General features: G+C 43.6%; 1 long non-coding RNA gene across 2 annotated transcripts; it reads left to right on the top strand.

The window, feature by feature from the left end:
* Positions 1-3,936: 3,936 nt before the first annotated feature.
* Positions 3,937-11,945, top strand: LOC115938325 (uncharacterized). Of its 2 annotated transcripts, XR_014146114.1 has the most exons (4): positions 3,937-6,081; positions 7,355-7,549; positions 10,817-10,950; positions 11,710-11,945. It is a non-coding gene; the product is annotated as an uncharacterized LOC115938325 (long non-coding RNA). The 2 variants fall into 2 exon arrangements; XR_004073467.2 differs by lacking the exon at positions 11,710-11,945 and having other exon boundaries at positions 10,817-11,524.
* Positions 11,946-12,635: the final 690 nt, after the last annotated feature.

Genomic DNA, 12,635 nt, shown 5'->3' with positions numbered 1-12,635 from the left:
GCTGGGGACGATGACATTAGGACTTAGGCTTTGTGACTCTGTAGACCATTATCTAGGGAAGGACTAATGTCAGTCTGAGGTCCCAGCATGCCCCTTGGCCACACAAAATGGATGCAATGGCAGAAATATCATGGAGTAGTTCATCTAAACACTGGACAGCAGCACTCTATGAACCCATTAAGTAGATGCTAGTTCAAGTGCCTTCTTAGCACAATGGGCATGTATCAGTCTCATAAATAGATGCTATTCTCACCCACTAACTTCTAAACCATCAAAGGATGGTTCCACTGTTGGAAAACCTTCTCTAGTATATATACAGGAATAAAATAATTGGGTCATAGAGTGGGTGCACTCCAAAACAGTGCAAATTTACATTTCCAGTGTCTGGTAATTACTTGCCCAGAAACTCGAATGATTTTTCCATTCATAAATCCACTTATCAGAATCTTTACTTATTTATTTTCCTGAGTTAGACTTGAATATGGACTTCCCTTTCCTGGGTTTCTGTGACACAAACAAACAAGTTCAACACACTGCTTTCTGCTGTCACTGCTGCACCTCTAGAAACAGGGATAGAATGGGTTTTTATAATTGGGTTGATGTGGACTTTAGTGGTAGTGGTGGCAGTTGATTGTCTGGCCCATGACCTATCACACCTATCTCTGGTTTTCCTTTTCCTAAAATATGACCTCTGTTCAAATTCATGTATCTTTTCTGATCCTGCAGTTGCACCTCATTGGCTATATTATGCAGACCCAGGAACCTCAGCCGTTACTTTTCCATTCCCTTCTTTTCTCAGACTCTGGAGTCCCTAGCCTCCCTTCCTTGGTCTTCTGGATCCTACATTCCTCTCTTAAACACCTATTGGTGTGATATTTGGAGATCCTTTAAATCCCTGCCAAACATTCAAATGTTTGCTAATACATCAGCAAAGTTCTGGACCTGGACTATTCTCGGTGTGAACTTTTAAATTACTAATTCAATCTCTTCAGTTGTTTCAGATTCATTCACATTTTTGTTCTTGAATCATTTTGGTATTTTAGGTGTCTTATGAATTTATCCATGTCATCTAAATTATCTAATTTAGTGGTGTACAATTGTTCATATAATTCCTTTAAAACTGTTTAATTTCTGTAAGGTCTGTAGTAATGGCCCATCTTTCATTTCAGATTTTAGCAATTTGAGTCTTCTCTCTTTATTTCTTGGTCAATTTACCTAATGTTTGTCAGTTTTGTTGATCTTTTCAAAGAACCTGCTTTTGGCTTCATTGATTTTCTCTTTTGTTTTTCTATTCTCTGTTTCATTTCTTTCTGTTCTAATCCTTCCTCTACTTGCTTTAGATCAGTTTTCTCTTCTTTTTTCAAGTGTCTTAAGGTGGAATATTCCATTATTGACTCAAAATATCTTTTCTTTGGTCATATATGAGTACATTGGCCCCCAAGCACTGCTTTAGTTGCCTCCCATGAGTTTTAGTAAGTTGGGTCTTAATTTTCAGTTATTTCAGTATACTTTCTAATTTCCTTTTTGATTTTTTCTTTGACAGATAGTAATTTGGGGGTTTGTTAATTTCCAACATAGTTGTGAGTTTCCCTTACAACTTTCTGTTTTTATTTATGAAATCCACTCAATTGTGATTGGAGAAAGCATATGCTTTGTATTATTTCTATCATTTTATATATATTCTGGTTCATTTTATGGCTTAGTTTTTCTTGAAGAATGTTTTATGGGCAGTTGAGAAGAATGCTTATTCTGCTTTTGATGACTGGATTGCTCTGGACATGTTTGTTAGATCTAGTTGGTTTATGCTGTTGTTTGAATCTTTATTTTTTAGTTATTATTTTCCCTAGGTGTTCTATTCACTATTAAAATGAGGTACTGAAGTTTCCAACCATTGTCATTGAATTGTCTTTTTCTCCCTTTATTTCTGTCAGTTTTTCTTACATGTATTTTGGAATTCTGTCATTAGGTGCATATGTTTATATAATTGCTATATCTTGGATTGACAGTTTTTCATTATAAAATGTCCATCTTTATCTCTTAATAACTTTTTTTTTGCTTTAAAGACTATTTCGTCTAATATTAGTATGACGACTTTAGTATGGCATTTTTTGTGGATTTTTGTTGGAATTATATTTATTTTCCTACCCTTCTCTTTTTAATCCATTTTTATCTTTGAATCTGAAGTATGACCCCTGTGTACAGCATAGACATAGATCTTGTTCTTTATCAAGTCTGACAATCTCTACTTTAGGATTGGATTGTTTAATCCATTCACATTTAATGTTACTGATATACTTGGATTTTTACTTGCAATTTTACTTTTTTCTATGTTTCTCATATCTTTTTCTCATTCCTCTATCCCTCCTTACTGCTTTCTTTTGCAAAATAGTTAATATTTTCATATGTAGCATTTATATTTCTTTAATGATTTTTTCACTATATATGTTTTAGTTATTTCCTTAGTTTTTTAACTTTATTTTATTTTATTATGTTATGTTAGTCACCATACCGTACATCATTAGTTTTTGATGTAGTGTTCCATGATTCATTGTTTTCGTATAACACCCAGTGCTCCATGCAATACGTGCCCTCCTTAATACCATCACCGGGCTAACCCATCCCCCCCACCAATTCCCCTTTAAAACTCTCAGTTTGTTTCTCAGAGTCCATAGTGATTGATCTTTGGCTTACTCTATACATCTTAAATTATCAGGATCATATTTAGATTCATACCAACTTAGCTGTAGTTATATATAAAAACATTATTTCTATATACCTCTATATCCACCTCACCCTTTTTTGAGGTACAATTGTAATACACATTACATCTGTAAATACTACAAACTAAACAAGAATTTGTTATAATTCTTACATTATATAATGTATGTCTATTAAAGAAGTTGGTAAAAGAAGAGCAATGATGTACTTGTAGCTTTTGTGTATTAAACTTATTTATTACTTATGGTTCTCTTCATTTATTCTTATAGACTCGATTTACCATCTGGAGGCATTTTCTTATCACAATACATCTTCTCTCCCACTCAGCTCCAGTGTACTACTATAGGTAAATATATTTTCACACATTACAGGCCCAACAATACATTATATACATACTGTTTTATTCAATGCTTTTGAATCAGTTAAAAGAAGAAAGTAGGAAAAATGTTCATTTATATTCTCTTTTATAGTTACCTAATTACCATTCCTGGTGCCTGTCCCCACTTTGGTGGGGGCATATATTCAATTTACTCTCTGGGGTCATTCCCTTTCATCTTGAATAACTTCTCTTACTATTTCTTATAAGGCAGGTCTGCTAGCAACAAATTTCCTCAGCTTTGTTTATCTGGGCATGTCTTTCTTTGATCATGTTTGAAAAATAGTTTTGATGGACATAGAATTCTTGGTTGATAGTTTTTTCCTTTGAGCAATTTGAATGTTATTTCAATTCCTTCTGACCTCTATTGTTTCTGCTTAGCAGTTCACTGTTAATCTTTTTCGTTTTTTCTTAAGTGATAAAAAGTTTCCTTTTTAAGTAAAGAGGGTTTCATTCTTCTCTCTATCTTCCTCCTCCTAAGATTTATTTCTACCTTGCCATTATCTTTCAGCATTTTTACTGTGATGTGTCTGTGCATTTCTTTGTGTTTATCCTAACTGTAGTTCATTGAGTTCTTAGCCAGTTAATGTGTCTTCATTGGCTGTATATCCTTGGCACTAATTCCTCAGACTTTAAATGGTTGTTTTGTTTTGTTTTGTTTTATAACTTTGGATAAAGAGCTGGTCAGTGGAGTTCTTCACACTATTGTGCTGGAAATCCCTTCAGGAATCATATAATTTTCAAACCTGGATGCTCAGTGACTTGTGAACTTTGCAATTGCCACAGAGAAATGACCCATAGGTTACCAAACAAAATTAAGCTCAATCAGTTGTCAGTATTACATGAATGAGTCATATTATTATTTATGTGCTTTGGAAGTTTTACAGATGATATCATGACCTGGGTTACTATAATTAAAAATTTTTTTTAATTCTATAATAGTCATCCACATGTTCATTAAGTGGGTAAAATTATAGCAAATGCTGAAAAATACACCTAACAATAACTTGAAGAGCTGTTTATATTATAAAAGTTCATAAAGCAATTGGGAAAAAAAAACCCACCGTGATACACTATACAATTTAGTAGGTGATACAGAGAAAATAAAAAGCAACACTAAATAATTTTTTGCTCCAGTATTTGTAAATAAATATCTTCTGGGACTATATCTTCCCTAAATGTCATATAGTACTAAATGTGAGTTTTTAGATACATTAATTTAAAATTTACAAGGGCCATAGAGGACATAATAAATGTCAGTTACAGCCTTGGGGCCCCTTGAACCAGCAGGAACTGTGGCTTTTAACACTAACCACCCTATTAAGTTCTATTTTAGATTTTGCTGCCAACCACTGCTGTGAAAAGTCAAGCAAGAGGGGACACAGTATCAGGCTTGGAAGTCTCTATACACTGTCAAGCGTGACACTGTCAAGCTGATCCATGGGTACCCTTGACTACATCACTCAGCCCAGTTATAGAGGTGGAGAATAGCTCCTGTCACACAGACAGACTCAGCCCAAGTCTCCTCCTTGCCTCTCCATGATTAAGCCTTGGGAGTTTTTCCAAAGCTAAGGGAGCTCCCTCACCCCATTCATGAGGAGTTCAAGGAGTTAATGGCCAGCCACCAAGCCACTAAGTCTCAGCTTCTTAAGCTGACATACATATGACCTAGCTTTTTACAGAGTGCCCAACAGGATGCATGTCAGCTTGTTCACAGTGGTCACCAGCTCAGCAACACACCCTTTACTGCTTTTCCTCCTCTCCTGTCTTATTTTCTGCACTTGCTCATTGTTGCTTTTTGCAATCACTTCCGAAGTAAACTGTGAACAGAAGCTCATATCTCAGTCTTATGGGTGGGGGGGAATACAAAACAAAGACAGCAAGAACCCCAAGCAAGACAACAACTCCTACTCAAGTCAAGTCAAGACAAATACGGGAACTCTAGCCAAAGCACTGACTCCCTCTCCTCAGCAGAGTGGTCCCCAAACCACCAGTGGCAACACAATCACCCAGCAGGATCAATATCATCACCAGGAGGGTCAGTAGCACTTCTGGTGTGTTTCTCAGAAGATCTGATTGTTTTGCTGAAAACTACCACTTAGGGTTGGGAACATCTGTGTGACAGAACCCGAGTCACATATGGGATATAAACTGCAAGGAAGTCTGGCTTCCTGTTGCTGCTGTAAAAAATTCCCAGGGTCAGAATGACCTAAGGCAACAGAAGTGTATTCTTTCACACTTCTGGAGGACAAAAGTCCAAGATCAGTGTCATGGCACTGACATCAAAGTGTGGACAGGACCTGTTTCTTGCCTCCAGAATGCAGCGGCTGTGGGCCCTCCTTGACTAGTGGCCGCATCACTCCCTCCCTGCCTTCTGGTCACAGGGCCGCGTTCCCGGTGCTCTAATGGAGCCCCAGCAAGTAAGAGGGCAGAGAAGCCACTTCATGCGGAAGATGATGGAAGCCCCAGTGGCGAGCCACCCTCATCCCCACAGGGTCTGAGCTCCGACACAGGAGACTGCACATCTTCTAGAGAGCTTGCCCCCGTGCAGTTTGCCAGCACTGGGAAAGGCAGCTCCACACATGGAAACACTGAGCAACCTGTTCAAGCTGAGAAAGAGGTTCCACGAAGGTTTCCCAGCCCGTGGAGCTCTGGACACTCCGGAGTATCCTCTCCACCCGCCCATGGCCCCTCTTCCCACCGCCGTGCGCCAGGACGCCAGGTTAGCGGCGCTTTTGCAACACCTGCGCATATCGGGGTCCCTCCGCATGCCCCCTCCTCTCCGGGACCCTGGCCCACGCGTTGGAGACCTCATCTCTCTCAGTCCACTCCTGCCATTTCACTGCTGAGCATCTCCATGCGCCCTCGCTGTGGTCTGGAAAGCTGGGGCAGTATGAGACCATCTGATTTGATGGCGCTGTGCCTCATTTCTCTCCATGACTGGACGGAGCAGAACTTCTCTCTCGCTCACCTTCCTTCCCATGCAGGTCAGTGTGGCGAGCATAATGTTCCGCGGTGACTCAGACACAGGCCGGGGAAGGGGGGCGGGGAGGAGGTGCACCTCCATCTTGCAGCAGCTCCATCTGGAGCCTGTTCCAGAGGGGACACCGGCTCTCCCATGCAGGGCTTGGAAGTGCTGCGTTGACCTAAACCAGTGCTCTGGCCCTTCCTGACTTAAGAGAGGGTACAACATGTGGGGATGGGATGGAATGTTGAGCACCTCTGTTTCAGCGTATCAGCCCAGAATAGGAGAGGTCTGTATTCCCAAAGCAAGCAGTCACTCCATTTTCCAGCCCCTGACACAGGTGGCAAAGGAAGACCTGGGTGAGAAAATGTATAAATATTTTGTGTTTTTACAGTGGCAGCAAAAGCACCTGAGACATAAATACACACATTACCAGAAAAGTGCCCACTCCAAACTTGTAAAAAGGTCAATTCCAACCTCTGCTTTATCACCATTTCCTCCTTATCCCATTGGTAACCTCTCTATTCTGCCATCACATGATCTTGAGCTCTTTCTCCACCAGCCAGCCCTAGAGTCAGATAAAGAGCAAGAGGAGAAGGAGCTGATCTGTGACTGAAGCAGAGAGGAGAGAGTATAAGAGCCAAAAGAGAGGAGGAAGAGACGGTAATGGAGCAAGGGGAAGCCTTTGGGGAGTTTCTGGTTATAGCCTGGAATGTCTGGGATCTTGATACTTCATTTCAGCCACATGCGCAAGGACAAGACAGGGAGGGAAGAAGGGTTTAGGTTTCATTGAGAAAGTTGGGGTGATGGTGATGGAAGGAAGAGTTCTGGAAAGAAGAGACTGTTAAAGGTGAAGCCAGCACCTTGTGTTGGACGTTTGGATTGGTGCTAGTGGCCCCTGCACCCCCAGACACCTGCACACCCCCACCTGGGTCACGGAGGAAGGAATAGTTGTAGCACAGAGTACACCAGAGACTACTAAGGCACGCATGCATGCACTTATGAGATGCTTCCAGACCAGCACGTTCCCTTCTAGCAGGCAGGTATATGTGGTAACTACAGCATATACAAGAAGCAACTTGGTGAACACCTTCCAAAGGCAAGATGAGTGAGTAAGGGTAACTTGTGGTTTTCAGACTTCTTAAAAATTCAACCCATCACAAAAAATACATTTTATATTCCAACCCAGTAAATCCCATATACCCTCACACAACTGAAACAGCAATTTCACAAAACGAAACTTATCCTTACTAATTGTGATATGCTCTGATGCTTTCTTTTCTGTCCTATCCCAGTTAAAAAATAAGTTCATCAAGCTCCTCAGAACTGACTATGCCTGCAATTTCAAAAAAATGAGTTAGATGAGACACTGCCTCCTCTACCCCTGCTTCCCGTGGCCATGGATAGAGGATTCAATGAGCCAGGACTTATTCCCCCCGGAATGTGTTGGGACTTGCAATGTGACCATTTCCTCTGAGATGGATCCCTGTGTGAGTAACTCATGCTTTGTTTTCAAAAGAGATCCCTTGAATCCTGTGGCAGTTTAACCGTGTTGGCCTGGGAGTGACTCTTCCACTATAGACAAACTAGAACCGTTTGTGAATTTGATGCTGAGAGCAATCTTATTTCTGAAGTCCAGGGAGGCAGCTCTCTGTTGTCCTTCATTTATTAGCTACTGATGGTATATTAATATCTGCTCGTAAGGTTATTTTCTCTCAGCATTTATTAGGTATTTATTTTTTTAAGATTTTATTTATTTATTTGAGAGAGAGAGAGCAGAGAGCACAAGTGGGGAGGGGGGAGGGAAGGAGAAGCAGAGGGAATGGGAGAAGCAGACCCTCTGCTGAGCAGGGAGCCTGATGCGGGACTCAATCCCAGGACCCTGAGATCATGACCTGAGCTGAAGGCAGAAGGCAGACACTTAACTGACTGAGCCACCCAGGTGCCCCATTATTAGGTATTTATAAGTCACTTCTTATATAATACTTGCTCACTGACCATTGTCTTCACAATAGAGGAAAAGTCCCCAGGGGAAAGAAAAGCTGCTCTTTGTCTTTCATGGAGTCTGCAGGCTCTTTTGATTATTAATTATGTAATGCTGAGCAGCACACTTAGCTCTTGGAATCTCATGTTCCCCATTTCTAAATTGGAAATAAGAATATATACTATAGAAAGTTGTAAAGATAGAAGCTGTGTTCATACACACCTCAGTTCAATCATTGTCACTCAGTTCCTGACCACTGCGACAAAGCAAGTATTGTTATAAAATGAGTCAGTGAATTTTTTGGTTTCCCAGTGCATATAAAAGTTAGTGTGCAATAGCATTGTCTAAAAAAAGCAATCTATGTACCTTAATTGTAAAATATTTTATTACTAAAAAAATGCTAACCACCATCTGAGCTTTCATCAAGTCATAATCTTTTCACTGGTGGAGGGTCTGCCTCAGTGTTGGTGGCTACTGACTCAGGGTGGTTGTTGCTGAAGGCTGGGGAGGCCATGGCAATTTCTTAAAATAAAACAACAATAGGGACACCTGGGTGGCTCAATTGTTAGGTGTCTGCCTTCGGCTTGGGTCATGGTCCCAGGGTCCTGGGATCGAGTCCCACATTGGGCTCCCTGCCCGCGGGAAGCCTGCTTCTCCCTCTCCCTCTGCCTGCAGCTCACCTTGCTTGTGCTTGCTCTCTCTCTCTTCTCTCTCTGACAAATAAATAAAGTCTTAAAAAAAAATGGAGTTTGCTGCATCAATTGACTCTTCCTTTCATGAATAATTGCTCTGTAGCATGTGATGCTATTTGACAGCATTTTACCCACAGAACTTCTTTTAAAATTGGTGTCAGTCCTCTCAAGCCCCCGCTGCTTTATCAACTAGGTTTATCTAATATTCTAATCCTTTGTTGTCATTTCAACAATCTTCACGGCATCACCACCAGGAGTAGATTCTATCTCAAGAAACCACTTTCTTTGTTCATCCCTAAGAAGCAACTCCTCATCTGTTGAAGTTTTATCATGAGATCGCAACAATTTAGTCCCATCTTTAGGCCCCACTTCTGACTCCTTTCCTGCTGTTTCTACCACCTCTGCAGTGACTTCCTCCCCTGAAGTCTTGAACCCAGAGCACTAAAGTCTTTCCACTAACACTTTCTCCATGTCAGCAGTAAGGCTGTTTCACTTTCTGATCATCCATGTGTTCCCTGGAATAGCACTTTTAATGTCCTTCAAGAACTTTTCCTTTGCATTCACAACTTGGCTGTTTGTCACAAGAGGCCTAGCTTTCAGCCTGACTCAGCTTTTGACTCACTTTCCCCACTGAGCTTAATCATTTCTAGCTTGTGATTTAAAGTGAGAGGCATGTGACTCTTACTTGAACACCTAGAGGCCATTGTAGGGGTATTAACTGGCTAATATCAATACTGTTTGTCTCAGAGAATAGGGAGGCCCAAGGAGGTGGAGAGAGATGGGGAGACAGTCAGAGATGGGTAGGTGGAGCCCTCAGAACACACACATTTATCAATTAAGTTCACCATCTTACTGGGCACGGTTCATGGGGCCAAAAAACAATGACAATAGTAACATCAAAGATCACATGATCACAGATCACCATAGGAAATATAATAATAATGGAAAAGTTTGAGATATTATGAGAATTACCAAAATGTGACATAGAGACACAGAGTGAGCAAATGCAATTGGAAAAATGGGGCCAGTAGGCTTGCTTGATGCGGGGTTGCCATAGACCTTCCAACTATAAAAAATGTAGTATCTGCAGAGTGCAACAAAGTGAAGCACAGTAACACAAGCATGTCTGTGAGTGTCCTTTCCTTTGTTATGCTGTTCACCTACTGGTGAGAGAGGTGGTGGATGTTTTCATTACACATGGCAGTGAGGCCCCTCTCCCGACATGGACATGGACACAGAGTAGCTGGCTGTTGTACTCCTTATCTACCGTACTCAACACAGTTAAGCACATTCACCATCATTCCCAACATTCGTGGAAGAGCAGTCCAGACTGTTTCGACTTGGGCAGTCCACATAGTCCTTGGACTACTGTGGGCTGACTGTCACCCATCTGCTCCATGGAGCCTGCTCTGGCAAAGATGTATCACTGCCACCATGTGCTGGACACAGCCTCCTCTTGGCAGCTCTCATCCACTTTGGCATGCCTGCTGCACCTGACACTGTCCGTGGGAACACTCCTTTCCTAGCTCTCCCAGTCTGCCCCACCTTTCCATCATTGTTGCTGATGCTCCTTCCTCTGCTTGCTCCTGGATGAGACCTCTCATCTGTGAGATCCTGGGTGGGAAAAGAGGTGCTCCTGTGTCTGTGATGAACACCAGAGAGGAGCAGGGAAGTGAGGACAGCAAGGGGCATGTGTCGTGTCCCTTCCCAGTCCTGCCCTGAAGAGTATCTTTGGCCCCAGAGGAGAGAGGGGTTAGGGCAGAATCTGAGAGTCGGAGCAGGAGCACTGCTGCACCAGGGCCTGGTGACCAAGGCTAACACACGGGGGAGACGTCCTGCTACAATGCCAGAGCACAGGGCCAGCATCTGCTGTGTTGTGCAGAGCTGGTGACCTACACCAAGTATCCCCATCTCCAAAGAGCAGTAGGGAAGCAGCTTGCATGGAGGGCATTTCCACAGGGAGGCAGGAATGGCGGGGCTTTTCCTTGAGCATATGGGAGGCTCTGTGAGGTCTCCCAGCTCTGAGCTTTGGGCAGAGACTAGCCAATTGTTCACCAAATATGTCTGCTCTTATTTCTCAGATTACAGTCAGATATTTCCCAGCAGCTTCCCTGAGGTGTGGTGTGTCCAGTTACAGTGAAGGGAAGAAGTGAAGGCATGGTTGCCAACCCCTGTGGTTCTCAACACTGCTTTGTCATCTTCTGGCTTGGTTCAAGTGAGTATGGGAATAATGTGTTGAGACTGGATGTGGGGCAGTCATTCAGCATGTGGGATGGGACAGGAGAAGAGCTCTGGGCAGCATGGACAGGGAAGAACATTCTGGTTCTTCTGTAGGCTTGACACTGGACAACTGTTGGTTTTCACTCTCTGAGACACTTTTGACAAGCAGAAAATATGCCTGTTTCCTTCCTTATGCTGGCCCCAGTGAGAACAGATGTCACAAGATGATGCCAAAGCAGTAGTTGAGTATTTTTGCACATTTCACATGGAAAGTCATGGATGGGAGGGAGGAATGACAAAGTTGAAGTCATACACTCATCAAGCATATATAAGGGATTTTTCTTGGCTTGTCCTGGTAGACCAGTTTATGCCGGTGAGGGAAGAGGGTTCTGCTCAGTCCACACCGTGGTATGCTGTGAATGAGAGTTTCCTAACTTGGCTGCACAAGGAGGAGGCTGGGTCCAGGAGATACATGGCATCAAAGAGCACCTCTTGAGAGCAAGGGTGGGAGGGAACCCAAACTTTTAATATTAACTCTGGATCCTTGAAACTGGACCTTAATCCTGTCCTTAGTTTTCAACTCTGATTCTGGCTGTGATTTGGGCATATGTATGAACCCCATGTCACGGCGCTAATAAAGACAAGCTACAGTGATGCTGGTGGCATCCAGAACAATATATAGAAAGTATAAGTTCTTGAGGGGGCGGAGCAAGATGGCGGAGGAGTAGGAGACCTGGATTTCATCTCCTCTCAGGAATTCAGCTGGATAGGGATCAAACCATTCTGAACACCTACAAACTCAACAGGAGATCGAAGAAAAGAATAGCAACAACTCTCTCATCAGAAAAGCGACCACTTTCTGGAAGGTAGGATGTGCGGAGAAGTGAATCCGAGGCGATATTCGGGAGGATAGACGGCGGGGGAGGGGCCTCCGTCGGCCACTTCTGGCAAGTGATAGAGCCGCGGAGCACAAAATCGGAACTTTTAAAAGTCTGCTCCGCTGAGGGACGTCACTCTGGTGGCTAAGCAAGGGGTGGAATCCCCCGGGACAGTGTGGTCTCAGGACCCTTGGGTCACAGAAAGACCGGGGGTGCCTGAGTGTGGCAGAGCTCCCAGGTAACAGAGCAGGGAAGCCGGCTGCAGAAGCGGAGCCCAGGCGCGGGGTTGCCATAAACCGTGATCCGCGGCACATCGGGCCACTGCTCCTCCAGCAGGGACCCAACAAGCGGCAGATCCGGGGAGACTCACCTTCCTCCCCCAGGAGGAGCCGCGTGGGAGCACACCGCAGGGATCTGCTGGGTTTGGAGACTCCACCCGGGGTCAGGTGCCAGAGATAGAAATGCGCGGTCACAGGCCGGGTGAGCACGGAGTGCGGCTGGAGACCGGGGAGACAGGAGTGACTGACGGCTTTTCTCTGGGGGCTCACTGAGGAGCGGGGCCCCGAGTTGTTGGCTCCTCTGGGGTGGAGATTGGGAGGCCGCCATTTTCACTCTCCGCCTCCAAAGCTGTACGGAAAGCTCGCAGGGAACAAAAGCTCTGGAGAACAAACCCGAACAGATTACTTAGCCGGGAGGGGGCAAGGGCAGGGCAATCCCGCCTCCGGCAGAGACCTTTGGAAACCACAGCAACAGGCCCCTCCCCAGAAGATCAGTGAGAACAGCCAGCCAAGACCAAGTTTAC

Source organism: Leptonychotes weddellii, chromosome 6 (assembly GCF_054177405.1).
Source record: "Leptonychotes weddellii isolate Sample4059 chromosome 6, ASM5417740v2, whole genome shotgun sequence".
Classification (NCBI taxonomy): Eukaryota; Metazoa; Chordata; class Mammalia; order Carnivora; family Phocidae; genus Leptonychotes; species Leptonychotes weddellii.
The sequence above is the reverse complement of the archived record's forward strand: the minus strand, read 5'-3'. Positions and strand labels throughout refer to the sequence as shown.